The 16049-nt window shown below is 41.4% G+C and overlaps 1 long non-coding RNA gene across 2 annotated transcripts; it reads left to right on the plus strand.

Annotated features, from left to right (window-relative positions):
* The first annotated feature begins 1643 nt into the window (after window positions 1-1643).
* Window positions 1644-15817, plus strand: LOC116422353. Of its 2 annotated transcripts, none has more exons than XR_004232951.1 (3): window positions 1644-9562; window positions 14779-14862; window positions 15781-15817. It is a non-coding gene; the product is annotated as an uncharacterized LOC116422353 (long non-coding RNA). The 2 variants fall into 2 exon arrangements; XR_004232952.1 differs by having other exon boundaries at window positions 1644-9532.
* Window positions 15818-16049: the final 232 nt, after the last annotated feature.

Genomic DNA, 16049 nt, shown 5'->3' on the forward strand with positions numbered 1-16049 from the left:
TTCTGCCTGTTGGAGAAAGATGGTACACAGAAACTTAGGCATTTCTTCTTGTCAGAGAAAGATGGCTCATAGAATAATGGGCCTTTCTTCCTATTGGAGAAAGATGGTGTGCAGAATCACGGGCCTTTAAGCCTTTTGGATAAAGATAGCATGTAGAACCATAGGTCTTTCTGCACCTTGGAGAAGGATGGCCTGCAGAATGACAAGCCTTTCTACCTGTTGGAGAAAGATGATGAATAAAATCATAGTTTTTTCTGCAAATTGGAAAAAGATGATGTACAATACTATAAGCCTTTAAGCCTGTTGGAGAAAGATGGCCCACAGAACCACAGGTTTTTCTGCATGTGAGAGAGAAAAATGGCATGCAGAACCACAGGTCTTTAAGCCTGTTTGAGAAAGATGGAGCACAGAACCATAGGCCTTTCTTCACGTTGGAGAAAGATGGTGTGCAGAACCATAGGACTTTCTGCCCATCAGAGAAATATAGCCCACAGAACCCAAAGCCTTTCTGCCTGTTGGAGAAAGATGACGAACAGAATCAAAGACCTTTCTGAGCATTGGAGAAAGATGGTGTGCAAAACTATTGGCCTTTAAGCCTGTCAGAGAAAGATGTGGTACACAGGCCTTTCTGCCTGTCAGAGTGGCCTGGAGAAACATAGGCCTTTCTGCCCATCAGAAAAAGATAGTCTACTGAACCACAGGCCTTTCTGCCTATTGGAGAAAGATGACGAACAGAATGTTAAGCTTTTCTTCCTGTCGGAATAAGATGGCCCACAAAACCATAAACTTTTCTTCCTTTTGGAGAAAGATGGCATGCAGAATCATAGGACTTTACTCTGTTGAAAAAAGATTGCGCATGGAACCATATGCCTTTCTGTGTTGGAAAATAACGGCACACAGAACCACAGACCTTTCTGTCTGTTGGAGAAAGATGATGATTGGAAACATAGGCCTTCCTGCCCATTGGAGAAAAATGGCGTGCAAAACTATTGGACTTTAAGCCTCTCAGAAAAAGATGTCTGTAGAACCGAAGGCCCTTCTGCCTGTCAGAAAACATGGCCTGGAGAACCAAATGCCTTTTTGCCTGTCAGAGAAAGGCAGCCACAGAAACACAGGCCTTTCTTCCCATTGAAGAAAGTTGGCCCACAGAACCATAGCCTTTCTTCCCGTTGGAGAAAGATGAAGTATAGAACCACAGACCTTGAACCCTGTTGGAGAAAGATGGCCCACAGAACCCCAGGCCTTTCTGCCTGTTGGAGAAAGATGGCATACAGAACCATTGGACTTTCTGTCTGTCAAAGAAAGAAGGCCTGCAGAACCACAGGCCTTTCTGCCTGTTGGAGAAAGATGGCATGCAGAACCATTGGACTTTCTGCCCATCAAAGAAAGAAGACCTGCAGAACCACAGGCCTTTCTTCCCATTGAAGAAAGTTGGCGCACAGAACCTTAGGCCTTTCTTCCTGTCAGAGAAAGATGGCACACAGAACCATAGCTTTTCTTCCCGTTGGAGAAAGATGATGCAGGATCACAAATGTTGAGCCCTGTTGGAGAAAGATGGCCCACAGAACCCCAGGCCTTTCTGCCTGTTGGAGAAAGATGGCATGCAGAAGCATTGGACTTTCTGCCCATCAAAGAAAGGCCTGCAGAACCCCAGGCCTTTCTGCCTGTTGGAGAAAGTTGGCGCACAGAACCTTAGGCCTTTCTTCCTGTCAGAGAAAGATGGTACACAGAACCATAGGCCTTTCTTCCCGTTGGAGAAAGATGAAATGTAGGATCACAGACGTTGAGCCCTGTTGGAGAAAGATGGCCCACAGAACCCCAGGCCTTTCTGCCTGTTGGAGAAAGATGGCATGCAGACTTTCTGCCTGTCAAAGAAAGAAGGCCTGCAGAACCACAGGCCTTTCTTCCCATTGAAGAAAGTTGGCACACAGAACCTTAGGCCTTTCTTCCTGTCAGAGAAAGATGGCACACAGAACCACAGCCTTTCTTCTCGTTGGAGAAAGATGAAATGCAGGATCACAAATGTTGAGCCCTGTTGGAGAAAGATGGCCCACAGAACCCCAGGCCTTTTGCCTGTTGGAGAAAGATGGCATGCAGAACCATTGGCCTTTCTTCCTCTTGAAGAAAGTTGGCGCACAGAACCTTAGGCCTTTTTTCCTGTCAGAGAAAGATGGCACACAGAACCATAGGCCTTTCTGCCTGTTGGAAAAAGATGGCATGCAGAACCATTGGACTTTCTGCCCATCAAAGAAAGAAGGCCTGCAGAACCACAGGCCTTTCTTCCCATCGAAGAAAGTTGGCGCACAGAACCTTAGGCCTTTCTTCCTGTCAGAGAAAGATGGCACACAGAACCATAGGCCTTTCTTCCCATTGGAGAAAGATGAAATGTAGGATCACAGACCTTGAGCCCTGTTGGAGAAAGATGGTCCACAGAACCCCAGGCCTTTCTGCCTGTTGGAGAAAGATGGCATGCAGAACCATTGGACTTTCTGTCTTTCAAAGAAAGTAGGCCTGCAGAACCACAGGCATTTCTGCCTGTTGGAGAAAGATGGCATGCAGACTTTCTGCCCGTCAAAGAAAGAAGGCCTGCAGAATCACAGGCCTTTCTTCCCATTGAAGAAAATTAGCACACAGAACCTTAGGCCTTTCTTCCTGTCAGAGAAAGATGGCACACAGAACCCCAGGCCTTTCTGCCTGTTGGAGAAAGATGGCATGCAGAACCATTGGACTTTTGCCCATCAAAGAAAGAAGGCCTGCAGAACCACAGGCCTTTCTTCCCATTGAAGAAAGTTGGTGCACAGAACCTTAGGCCTTTCTTCCTGTCAGAGAAAGATTGGACACAGAACTATAGCCTCTCTTCCCATTGGAGAAAGATGAAATGTAGGATCACAAACGTTGAGACCTGTTGGAGAAAGATGGCCCACAGAACCCCAGGCCTTTCTGCATGTTGGAGAAAGATGGCATGCAGAAGCATTGGACTTTCTGCCCATCAAAGAAAGGCCTGCAGAACCACAGGCCTTTCTTTCTGTTGAAGAAAGTTGGCGCACAGAATCTTAGGCCTTTCTTCCTGTCAGAGAAAGATGGCCCACAGAACCATAGGCTTTTCTTCCCGTTGGAGAAAGATGAAATGTAGGATCACAGACCTTGAGCCCTGTTGGAGAAAGATGTCCCACAGAACCATAGGCATTTCTGCCTGTTGGAGAAAGATGGCATGCAGAACCATTGGACTTTCTGCCCATCAAAGAAAGAAGGCCTGCAGAACCATAGGCTTTTCTTTCTGTTGAAGAAAGTTGACGCACAGAACCTTAGGCCTTTCTTCCTGTCAGAGAAAGATGGTGCACAAAACCATAGCCTTTCTTCCCGTTGGAGAAAGATGAAATGTAGGATCACAGACCTTGAACCCTGTTGGAGAAAGATGGCCCACAGAACCCCAGGCCTTTCTGCCTGTTGGAGAAAAATGGCATGCAGAATCATTGGACTTTCTGCCTGTCAAAGAAAGAAGGCCTGTAGAACCACAGGCCTTTAAGCCTGTTGGAGAAAGATGGCCCATGGAACTACAGGTCTTTCTGCCAATTAGAGAAAGATGGCTCACAGAAATATAAGCCTTTCTCCCCTTCAGAGAAAGATAGCCCACAGAACCATAGGCCTTTTTGTCTGTCAGAAAAAGATGGCTCACCTAACCACAGACTTTTCTGCCTGTCAGAGAAAATGGCCAGGAGAACCACAGGTCTTTCTGTCTGCCAGAGAAAGGTAGCCTGCAGAACCAGAGGCCTTTCTGCCCGTCAGAAAAAGATGGCTCACTGAACCACAGGCCTTTAAGCCTATTGGAGAAAGAAGGCCCACAGAACCACAGGCTTTTCTGCCAGCTGGAGAAAGATGACATGCAGAATCACAGGCCTTTAAGCCTGTTGGAGAAAGAAGGCCCACAGAACCACAGGCCTTTCTGCCAGTTGGAGAAAGATGGCACAAAGAACCATATGACTTTGTGCTCATCAGAGAAAGATGATGAACACAATCATAGGCCTTTCTGCCCATTGGAGAAAAATGGTGAGCAAGTCCACAGGCCTTTAATTAAGCCTGCTGGAAAAAGATGGCCCACACATACACAGGCCTTTCTGCCTGTCAGAAAAGATGGCCTGGAGAACCACAGGCCTTTTTGCCTGTTGGAAAAGATGGTGCACAGAAATTTAGACCTTGTTTCCTGTCAGAGAAAGATGACCCACAGAACTATAGGCATTTCTTCCCCTTGTAGAAAGATGGTATGCAGAACCACAGGACTTTAACACTGTTGGAGAAAGATGGCCCACAGAACCACAGACCTTTCTGCTTATTGGAGAAAGATGGCATGGAGAACCACAGGACTTTCTGCTTTTGGAGACACACAGAACCATAGGCCTTTCTGCACATTGGAGAAAGATAGATTGTAGAACCATAGGCCTTTCTCCCTTTCAAAGAAAGATCTCCCATCGAACCACAGGCTTTTTTCCCTGTCAGAGAAAGGTGGCTCACAGAACCATAGGCCTTTGTGTCCATCAGAAAAATATGGTTCAGAGAATCACAGGGCTTTCTGCCTGTTGGAAAAAGTTGGCACGCAGAACCTTAGGCCTTTCTTCCTGTCAGAGAAAGATGGCCCACAGAACCATAGGCTTTTCTTCCCATTGGAGAAAGATGGCATGCAGAACCACAGGCCTTTAAGCCTTTTGGAGAAAAATGGTCCACAGAACTACATGTCTTTCTGCCCATTGGAGAAAGATGGCCCACAGAACTACTAGCTTTTCTGCCTGTCAGAAAAAGATGGCTCACTGAACCACAGGCCTTTCTGCCTACTGGAGAAAAATGGTGCACAGAACCTTAGGGATGTCTTCCTGTTGGAGAATTATTGCCCACAGAACCATGGGCCTTTCTTCCCGTTGGAGAAAAGATGGCGTGCAGAATCACGGGCCTTTAAGCTTGTTGGAGAAAGATAGCATATAGAACCATAGTACTTTCTGCACGTCATTGGATGGTCGGCAGGAACCACAGGCCTTTAAGCCTGTTGGAGAAAGAAGGTCCACAGAACTACAGGCTTTTCTGCCCGTTGGAGAAAGATGGTGTGCAAAACCATATGGCTTTCTGCTCGTCAGAGAAAGATGGCCCACCCAACCACAAGCCTTTATGCCTGTCAGAGAAGATGGCCTGGATAATTACAGGCCTTTCTGTCTGTTGGAGAAAGATAGCATACAGAAACTTAGGCCTTTCTTCCTGTTAGAGAAATATGTCCCACAGAACCATAGGCCTTTCTTCCCCTTGGAGAAAGATGGCGTACAGAACCACAGGACTTTCTGACTGTTAGAGAAATTTGGCACACAGAACCTTAGGCATTTTTTCCTGTTGGAGAATTATTGCCCACAGAACCATGGGCCTTTCTTCCCGTTGGAGAAAAGAGGGCGGGCAAAATCACGGGCTTTTAAGCCTGTTGGAGAAAGATAGCATATAGAACCATAGTACTTTCTGCATGTCGTTGGATGGTCGGCAGGAAGCACAAGCCTTTAAGCCTGTTGGAGAAAGAAGGTCCACAGAACCACAGGCTTTTCTGCCCATTGGAGAAAGATGGTGTGCAAAACCATATAACTTTTACTCATCAGAGAAAGATGGCCCACCCAACCACAGGCCTTTCTGCCTGTCAGAGAAGATGGGTTGGATAATCACAGGTCTTTCTGTCTTTTGGAGAAAGCATACAGAAACTTGGGCCTTTCCTCCTGTGGGAGAAAAATGGCATACAGAATCACAGGACTTTCTGCCTGCTGGAGAAATATGGCACATAGAACTTTAGGCATTTCTTCCTATTAGAGAAAGATGACCCACAGAAGCACAGGCCTTTCTGCCTGTTGGAGAACTATGATACGAAGAACCTTAGTCACTTCTCCCTGTCGAAGTATTGTGGCCCACAGAGCCATAGGCCTCTTTTCCTTGAAGAAAGATGGCATGTAGAACCACAGGACTTTCTGCCTGTTGGAGAAAGATGGCACACAGAACCTTAGGCATTTCTTCCTGTCAGAGAATTAGAGCCCACAGAACCATGGGCCTTTTTCCCGTTGGAGAAAGATGACATGCAGAATCACAGGCCTTTAAGCCTGTTGAAGAAAGAAGGCCCACAGAACCACAGGCTTTTCTGCCAATTGGAGAAAGATGACACGAAGAACCATATGACCCTCTGCTCGTCAGAGAAAGATGACGAACACAATCATAGGCCTTTCTGCCTATTTTGAAAAAATGGTGAGCAAAACCATAGGTCTTTAAGCCTGTCTGAAAAAGATGGCCTACACATACACAGGCTTTTCTACTTGTCAGTGAAGATGGCCTGGAGAACCACAGGCCTTTTTGCCTGTTAGAAAAGATAGTGCACAGAAACTTAGGCCTTTTTTTCCTGTCAAAGAAAAATGGCCCACAGAACTATAGGTCTTTCTGCTTTTGGAGAATAATGGCACACAGAACCATAGGCCTTACTGCCCATTGGAGAAAAATGAACTGCAGAACCATAGGCCTCTCTCCCTTTCAAAGAAAGATTGCCCACAGAATCACAGGCCTTTCTCCCTGTCAGAGAAAAGTGGCTCGCAGAACCATAGGCCTTTGTGTCCATCAGAAAAAGATGGTTCAGAGAATCACAGGCACTTCTGCCTGTTGGAAAAAGTTGGCCCACAGAACTTTAGGCCTTTCTTCCTGTCAGAGAAAGATGGCCCGTAGAACCACAGGCTTTTCTTCCCGTTGGAGAAAGATGGCATGCAGAACCACAGGCCTTTTAAGCCTGTCAGAGAAAGCTGGCCCACAGAACCATAGGTCTTTCTCCCTTTCAGAGAAAACTGGCCCACAGAACCATAGGCCTTTCTGCCCGTCAGAAAAAGATGGCTCACTGAACGGAGAAAGAAAGCACACAGAATTTTAGACATTTCTTCCTATTGGAGAATTATTGCCCATAGAACCCTGGGCCTTTCTTCCCGTTGGAGAAAAGATGGCGTGTAGAATCACAGGCCTTTAAGCCTGTTGGAGAAAGAAGGCCAACAGAACCACAGACTTTTCTGCCCGTTGGAGAAAGATGGTGTGCAAAACCATATGACTTTTACTCATCAGAGAAAGATGGCCCACCCAATCACAGGCCTTCTGCCTGTCAGAGAAGATGGCCTGGATAATCACAGGCCTTTCTGTCTGTCGGAGAAAGATAGCGTACAGAAACTTAGGCCTTTCTTCCTGTTGGAGAAATATGTCCCACAGAACCATAGGCCTTTCTTCCCGTTGGAGAAAGATGAAATGTAGGATCACAAACCTTGAATCCTGTTGGAGAAAGATGTCCCACAGAACCACAGGACTTTCTGCCTGTTGGAGAACTATGGTGCAAAGAACCTTAGGCATTTCTTCCTGTCGGAGAATTGTGGCCCGCAGAACCATTTCTTGGTTCTTTCTGACATTGGAGAATAATGGCATGTAGAAACATAGACCTTTCTGCCCATTGGAGAAAGATGGCCTGTAGAACCATAGGCCTTTCTTCCTTTCAGAGAAAGATGGCCCGCAGAATCCTAGGTCTTTTTGCTCATCAGAGAAAGATGGCCTGCAGAACCATAGGCCTTTCTCCTTATCAGAGAAAGGTGGCCACAGAATCATAGGCCTTTCTGCTCATTGGAGAAAGATGGCCCATCTAACTACAGGCCTTTCTGCCTGTCAGAGAAAGATGGCCTGAAGAACAACAGGCCTCTCTGCCTATTGGAGAAAGATGGCCCACAGAAGCATAGGCCATTCTTCCCATTGGAGAAAGATAGTGTGAGAACCACAGGCCTTCAAACCTATTGGAGAAAGATGGTCTACCCAACCACAGGCCTTTCTGTCTGTCAGAGAAAGGTGGCCTGGAGAACCACAGGCCTCTCTGCCTGTTGGAGAAAGATGGTGCATAGAATCTTAGGCCTTTCTTCCAGCTGGAGAAAGATGGCCCACAGAACCATAATGCTTTCTTCCCGTTGGAGAAAAATGGCATACAGAATTACAGGCCTTTCTCTCTGACAGAGAGAAAGGCGGCCTGCAGAACCATAGGCCTTTGTGCCCATCAGAAAAAGATGGCTCAGAGAATCAAAGGCCTTTCTGCCTGTTGGAGAAAGTTGGCACACTGAACCTTAGACCTTTCTTCCTGTCAGAGAAAGATGGCCCACAGAACCATAGGCCTTTCTTCCCGTTGGAGAAAGATGGAATGCAGAATCACAGGCCTTTAAGCCTGTTGGAGAAAGATGGCCTACAGAACCACAAGCCTTTCTGCCCATTGGAGAAAGATGGCATGCAGAACCATTGAATTTTCTGCCCGTCGGAGAAAAGATGACCTGCAGAATCATGGCCTTTAAGCCTGTTGGAGAAAGATAGCCCACATAACTACAGGTCTTCCTGCTTATTGGAGAAAGATGACCCACAGAACCATAAGCCTTTCTCCGTTTCAGAGCAAGATGGCTCACAGAACCACAGGCCTTTCTTCCTGTCAGAGAATTATGGCCCACAGAACCATGGGCCTTTCTTCCCGTTGGAGAAAGATGGTGTGCAGAATCACAGGCCTTTAAGCCTGTTGGATAAAGATAGCATGTAGAACCATAGGACTTTCTGCCCGTCAGAGAAAGATGACAAATAGAATCATAGGCCTTTTTGCCCATTGGAGAATAATGGCGTGCAAAACCACAGGCCTTTCAGCCTGTTGGAAAAAAATATCTTGTAGGACCACAGGTCTTTCTGCCTGTCAGAGATCACCTGGAGAACCATAGGCCTTTCTGCCCATTGGAGAAAGACAGCCATAGAACCACAGGCCTTTCTTTCCATTGGAGAAAGATGGTGTGCAGAACCCCAAGCCTGTAAGCCTGTTAGAGAAGGATGGTTCATAGAACCACAGACCTTTAAGCTTGTTGGAGAAAGACTACCACAGAACCATAGGCCTTTCTGCCTGATGAAGAAAGAGGAGCTATAATACCACTAACCTTTCTGCCTGTTGGAGAAAGATGATGCACAGAATCACAGGCCTTGCTGCCCATTAGAGCTGTTTGTAGTGGTCCGATTAGAGCATATTTTGAGTTGGATGCTCATCCTAACTATAAAATTGAGTATACTGATAATCCAGAGAATGAAAGAACAAAAATAAGTCCTAGGTTGAGGTCTAGGAGTGTGTTGGGTATGGGGAGAGGGGCAATACCACAGGCCTTTAAGCCTGTCAGAGAAAGGTGGGGTGTAGAATCATAGACCTTTGTGCTGGTCAGAGAAAGATGGCCTATAGAACCACTGGCCTTTCTGCTTGTTGGAAAAAGAGAACCCAAAGAACCATAAGCTAAGATATCATTTCATCAGTTTATCATCCTCCTCTGATTTTAGGAACTATTTGCTATCCATTATGGCCTGTGAAACTGTGGATTAACAAGAACTTCTGAAGGCATTCAAAAAAAAAATAGGAAAAAACTATTTTAAAAACTATCATATCATTTAGTTATTTGTCCCAGAACTAAAAAGGACCAGAACAAAACAAAACTCCAATCCCAAGGTATACAGTAAAAGATGAGAGGAAGAGAAGGTAGCCCTTCCCCCTACCTATTCTGTTTTTTGTTGTTTGTTTTGTGTGTGTGTGTGTGTGTGTGTGTGTGTGTGTGTGTATGTGTTTTGGCAGAGGCAATCTGGGTTAAATGACTTGCTCAGGGTCACATATGTCTGAAGTCAGATTTCTTTACTTCAGGGCCAGTACTCTATCCACTGCACCATCTAGCTGCCCCAGACATTGTTTTTTTTTTTGTTTTGTTTTGTTTTGTTTTTTGTTTTTGTTTTTGTTTTTGTTTTGTTTTGTTTTGTTTTTTACTTATTTTTCTGCAAGAATTTGGGAGGGAGCTGACTCTCCCCTCCAATGTTGTCAAACTCAATTGTTTTTATTTTGTTAAACATTTCCCAATTACATTTTAATTAGGTGCTGGCTGGAGTTCTGGCCACTTTTGGCCCCTGGGAAGAGTTTAAAGTCTTTTACTAGATAAAGACCTTCCTTTTGATCCATACTTCCACCACCTGGCCCTCTTTTTTTGTTGTTGTTGCAAAATAGGTCTAAGCTTTGCTTCAGGCTCCCACTTTTTAGAGACTTGTTTCCTATAGCAAACCATATATGTATATATATATATATATATATATATATGTATATATATATATATATATATCAAAGACTATAGCAAAGACCAATTTCCTAACCTAGGGGAAATCACCCTACCCCTACCCCAGTCTACATGAATCTCTTTTTCTGCTATTTTAGAGTTTAGAGATTCGGAATATTATTTTTTAAAGCATTACAATAAAATATTCCTGCATATAATTCCACAACATTCGGGTCACAATCAGATTCTGACTAACTAGGCTTAGCAACGTTAGTAACTGATCTAATCCAATAGTTTCCCTTACTGTTCTAAGAAACACTTTTAACAAGCAAAAAAGAGTGATGTGAACCTTCAGAATAATTTAATAATCACATTTTCTTAGATTAAGTGCTTATAATAATTATAATGTCAAAAAAACAAGATTAAAATAATTATGATCACATGATAAAATAATAAAATAATTATGCTCACAAAATATGAAATTTTATTTCACTTATATTTATAAAAACTGAATATAAAATAATAAACACTTGTAACATATTGATCATGCTATTACATAACTAATGGGGTGTGATTACAAGATAAAGGGGAACAAGACAGCTGTTCTGGTTCACTGTATAGAGCACATGCATCTTACTATCCCTTGGAAATTCATTTCTGCTATAATGTGGAAACCTTGTGGTAGTTTAGAAACAATTTGATAAATGGCTAAGAAACTGCAAAAACACTTAGTAAGAAACAGAATTTCATGTAATTATTTGCTGCTTAACGAAGTAGGCAGCTAGATGGCCTTGTGGAAAGAGCACTACATTGGAGTCAGGTATACCTGATTTCAAATCCAGCCCAAAGTTGTGTGATCCAGAGAGAGTTATTTGATTTTTGTTGCCTCAATTATTTTTAATGTATAAAATGAGGATAATACTTCCCAGGGTTGTTGTAAGGATCAAATGTGTTAGTAATTACAAAATCTTAACACAGTGCTTGGCACATAGTAAAAGCTATGTAAATGTTAATTATTATCATTAAAGTGACATTAAAGAATTTTTATCTTGAACTCCTTGGATCTTCATGATGCAAACCTTTAAATGGGTCTTTGCTAACCAATATTTTAGTTCTATATATCTTGACTAGTCACTCACCTTCTCTTTTTCTAATACATATTTCCTTTGGAAATTTTTGCCTTCAATAGTAGCATTGAGGAAAACAATCTGGAACCCTATAGTCTTCAGTTTCTTGCTTGAGACTTTGTATTTTGACAAGACTTGGCATCATTTACATACTGGGAATCGCCAGAAGTGTGTAGTAGTCATATGTTTTGACTAGCCTTAATAATTTCTCTTCTATGTCTTTAAATATATTTCCTCAAAAGACAATAGCCCTCTTTCCTGTTATGGGCTGATAGTTGTCTCCGTACCTCTGAGCAGGATGACATAATTCACTAGACCATTACCTTTCTTTTCTTCCTTGGACTCTTATTGGGCAACTTCTTATCTGATCATTTCTGAGGTTCTGCTTTAATCTTTGGCAAACAAAAAGTGGCTTTTTCTGAAAAGCATCCAGCTCATCCTTCCAGAGAGCCTCAAATTTGTTATTTTACCAGCAACTTTACAATTGTTTTTCTCCCTCTTCCTCTCTGTCTCTCTCTCTTGTCAAGAGTCAGCTTTCTCCCCTATTACTTCAGATGCCTTCCTTCCTCCTCTTCTCCCAGTTGAAGTCCTCTTTCCAGTTTTTAAAAGGAACATTTCACTTTCTATGATTACTTAGAATGGAGAAGCCCTTCTCTTAGGCGGGAGATTAAGTTCTACTTAAAACTTAGATATACTTAGAAGTCATTTGGCTATGACAGAAACATAAACACTGCATATTCTATACAAGTGATATGAATAGAGATTAATGCTGTGATTTCATTGTTGTTGGGAATTGCCTCTACTAATATATATTGGTATATTCTCTGTCATTACAATCTTAGAGAATTACCAAGTAAGTTGAGAGTTTAAGGAGGTGGTGGCTTACTCAGGCAAAGATGATAAGTCTTGAACCCAGATCTTTCTATTTCCAAAGTCTGCTCTTCATGGTGCCTTTCATTCAATAAAATTCAATAAAAAGTTTTCTCTTCTCTCTACTAGTTGACATTCTCAGTCTTGACTTGAACTACTAATGATTATACTTTACCTCCCAAGTAGGTCACTAAATAAACCCTTTGCAACTTTTTTTTTTTAAATTAATAACTTGAAATTATATTCAACTTTTTTCTTTGCCTCTAAAACAACTTGACAGCCATATGTAATTCTTGTTTCACTAACCAACTTATTTTGTTTAGTTTTTCTTACTTTACCTTGCAAACTTCAGTGTATAGACTGTTGGGCTGAAGTCAGGAAGACCTGAGATCAAATCTAAACTTTAGATTGTTATATGATCTTTGTTATATGATCTTAGGCAATTTGCTTAATTTCTGTTTGCCTCAGTTTCCTCAACTGTAAACCAGGGATATTAATAGCATCTACCTCTCAGAATTATAATGAGGATCAAATGTGATAATATTTTAAAGCACTTATCACAGTGCCTGGCACATAATAGGTGCTATATATTAGTTATTACTGTTATCATCACCATCATCCTCTTTCTCTTTCATACTTCTCTCACAGAAAACAGAAGCTAAAAGCAAAACCTGAACTTAAAGATTATCCTTTTCCAGATTTTACTCCATTTTCTCCAAATTTCTTTTCCCCAAACTTGATTTGTGTTCTTCACCAGTCCAAATTATTCCATATCAGTTTGATAATTTTATTCCCATCATTATACAGCTCAAGTACTTTCACTTTATCCTGCTTCCCTTCCCCACAGTAACAAGAAATAAAGTATCAATTATTTTGATTGATGAAGCCATCCCTCATAAAACTGGATAAAATCATTAAAAAATTATTCTTTTTCATTGGAACAAGAGGTTTGGCAATTGTTAATGCTGTAAAGTTACCCATACATATAACCTGTAAATAAAAGGCTATTAAATAAATTAAAAAAAATACACACACACACACAAATTATTCTTTTTCTCAGATCATGCTAACTTTGTTGAACTGATAAAATTTAGCTTTTAAACGTATAATTTAAAAACTAAACTGGAATCCTGAAAAGTACAAATGTGTTCTGTTTATCTGAGAAGCTCACCAGTGAGGTTTTCTCTCTCACTGAGGAGGGGAGGAATGTATTCCAGCAAAATACTATCTCTGGTAGCAACTCAGTATCTAACTGGGCCCCAGTAAGGAGCAAGTTGAACCACTGGAGTTATCTTATACAGAGCTATCATTCACTGAAACCCACCATTACCTTATATAGTTTGGAGGTTAAGCCATAGACTTCAGCTCCTGAGACTATATTGTATAAACAGAATTGCTACAACCAACAGTTGATTTACTGATACATACAGTTAGCATAGTTAGCATGCTTTGTTTAGGGTCCTTTTCCATAAAAAAATTTCACCTCTCCCTTTGTTAATTGTGAGTTTATTAGGAACTTTGTCCACTTGCTAAGAATTGGAATGATGTTTTGCCCCTTGACCTGGAGATGGTGTGAGCCTGTGAATCCATTCCAAATGACTCCCCACCTTTATGACTTGTATCTCATCATGATTTGTTGGATCTCATCAATTAACTTCATCTTAGTTTCAACAAAAACTATGTCAATATTACATTTTTGTTTGTTAATGGTTGAGATAATACAAAAATTTTTCTTTCAGATATTTTAAACTAGATGTCCTATGGGTATCTCAGACTCAGTATGTCTAAAACATAATTCATTACTTTGGCACCTGTGCCATTCTCCACTCCTTATTCTCATGTACACCAGCACATTCAGTCATTTGTCAAATCTTAGAATTTCTCTTTAACATCTTTGACATACATTGTCTCCTTTTTTCTCATGTTCAGTCATGTCTGACACTTTATGATCACATTGGGATTTTCTTGGCAAAAATACTAGAGTGATTTGCTATTTCCTTTTCCAGTTTATTTTACAGATGAGGAAACTGAGGCAAACATGGGTAAGTGACTTACCCAAAGTCACATAATTAGTAAGTACCCGAGGTCAGATTTGAACTCGGGAAGACTAATCTTCCTAACTCCAGAAGTGGGTATCCTAATCATTGCCCCACCCAGTTGCCCCATCACTCATATAGTCACCACTTAAATTCACATGGCCCCCTATCTGGATTCTATACCCGAAGCCTCTCCCTAGTGTAAAATTTAAAAATTGATTAAAATTCTGTTTCTAAGTCTTTATCAAGCTGGCACAGGTTTAATATTCTTCCCACACCTCTAAACTCCTAACCCATGTAACTTCACCCTTCATCTACATTCTAGAAATACTTGCCTGAAGGTCAAGCTTTTATCTTGTAAATACTTCGATACTTTTTTTGTAGCTTCCAGTCCTTGGAATCTCAATTATAGCATTTTAATTTTTATCTCTACCCTGATATTGTTTATCTTTGTAATCACCCACTTATCTCAAATTCGAGTTTATTCAATAAAAGCCATTACAGACTACACAGTGTAGATTAATCCTATCATATGAGGATTACTCCTACCTTTTAAAGAGGAAGTAATGGGAAGGAAAAGAGGTAACTCCTAACCTACCACCTCATTAAAATATTTATTGTCAGGGTTCTAACTTGTGGATAGGAGGAGCCAAACAAAGCAGACCAGAGACAGAAGAGAGTGGAATCACACAGAAGTTTAATTTCAAGGTGAGGGAAACTGCTTGCAAGCATTAGACATATGTGCTAGAACCCTGCCCCTAAGTGGGGCAATATGAGGATATCTCAATACTTATATAAATGGTTGTGCCATTAATTGAAGCCAGATAATGAGGGATAACAGCAGAAATGTGTCAGGTTTGATTCATTGCAAGGCTTTGTGGTCAGAACTTGCCTAGTGTTTATCCCAACTCAGGGAATACCTGGTACTGCTCAAAGCAATATAATAATGGCCAGAGGTAAGTGCAAAGGATTGTTGTTATGCTAAGCTTAAGGCAGAGCTTGCTTGCTAGATCTTACCTCTTACCTAGCTTGTCTCCTAATATTTTGATGCTATCAACTGGGATTGCCCTAATTTATTCTTTGTTTTCACAGAGCACTAGTGACATCAGAGAGGGATATCCTGACTGGTTTTTGGAATTAGATTTAAATGAGGCAGAGTTGCATAAAACTAACCACACTCTCTCTTTCAAAATCATTGGATTGGGGAATGGCTAAACAAGTTACAGTATAAGAATGTAATGGAATACTATTGTGCAAGTGGCTTTTAGAAAAAGCCTGGAAAGACTTACATGAATTGTTGCTAAGTGAAATGAGCAAAACCAGGAGAACACTATACAGAGTAACCATAACTGTTGTGTGATAATCAACTATGAATAACTTAACTCTTTTAAGCTCATAAAGTTCCAAGATAATTCCAAAGGACTAGTGATAGAAAATGCTATCCACATGCAGAAAAAAAAAAAAAAAAAAAACTGGTGGAGTCTGAATGAAGACTTAAACATACTATTTTTACTTTATCCTTTTCATGTTTTTTTCCCCCTTTTTAGTCTGTTTCTCCTTTCACAATATGCAATGTTTTACATGATTACACATGCATTTACCTATTAAAAATTCTTACCTTTTTAGGAAGGAAGGAAGAGAAGAACGAAAATTTGGAACTCAACATTTTTGAAAAATGTTAAAACTTGTATTTACATGTAATTGGAAAAAATAAAATGCTATTTAAAAAAAAGAATTTTAAAAAAGACCCTGTCATTGGAGTCCAGTGGCAAGGCAAAAGTCAAGATGATACAATGGATCTCAAGATATAATGGATGACCTTAGTGTCTTGGATATTTGAGCAAGGTCTAGGTATTCCACAGTATCTGCTTCAGCTGCTTTCATGACCATTGGAA

This window comes from Sarcophilus harrisii, chromosome 3 (assembly GCF_902635505.1).
Source record: "Sarcophilus harrisii chromosome 3, mSarHar1.11, whole genome shotgun sequence".
Lineage (NCBI taxonomy): Eukaryota > Metazoa > Chordata > Mammalia > Dasyuromorphia > Dasyuridae > Sarcophilus > Sarcophilus harrisii.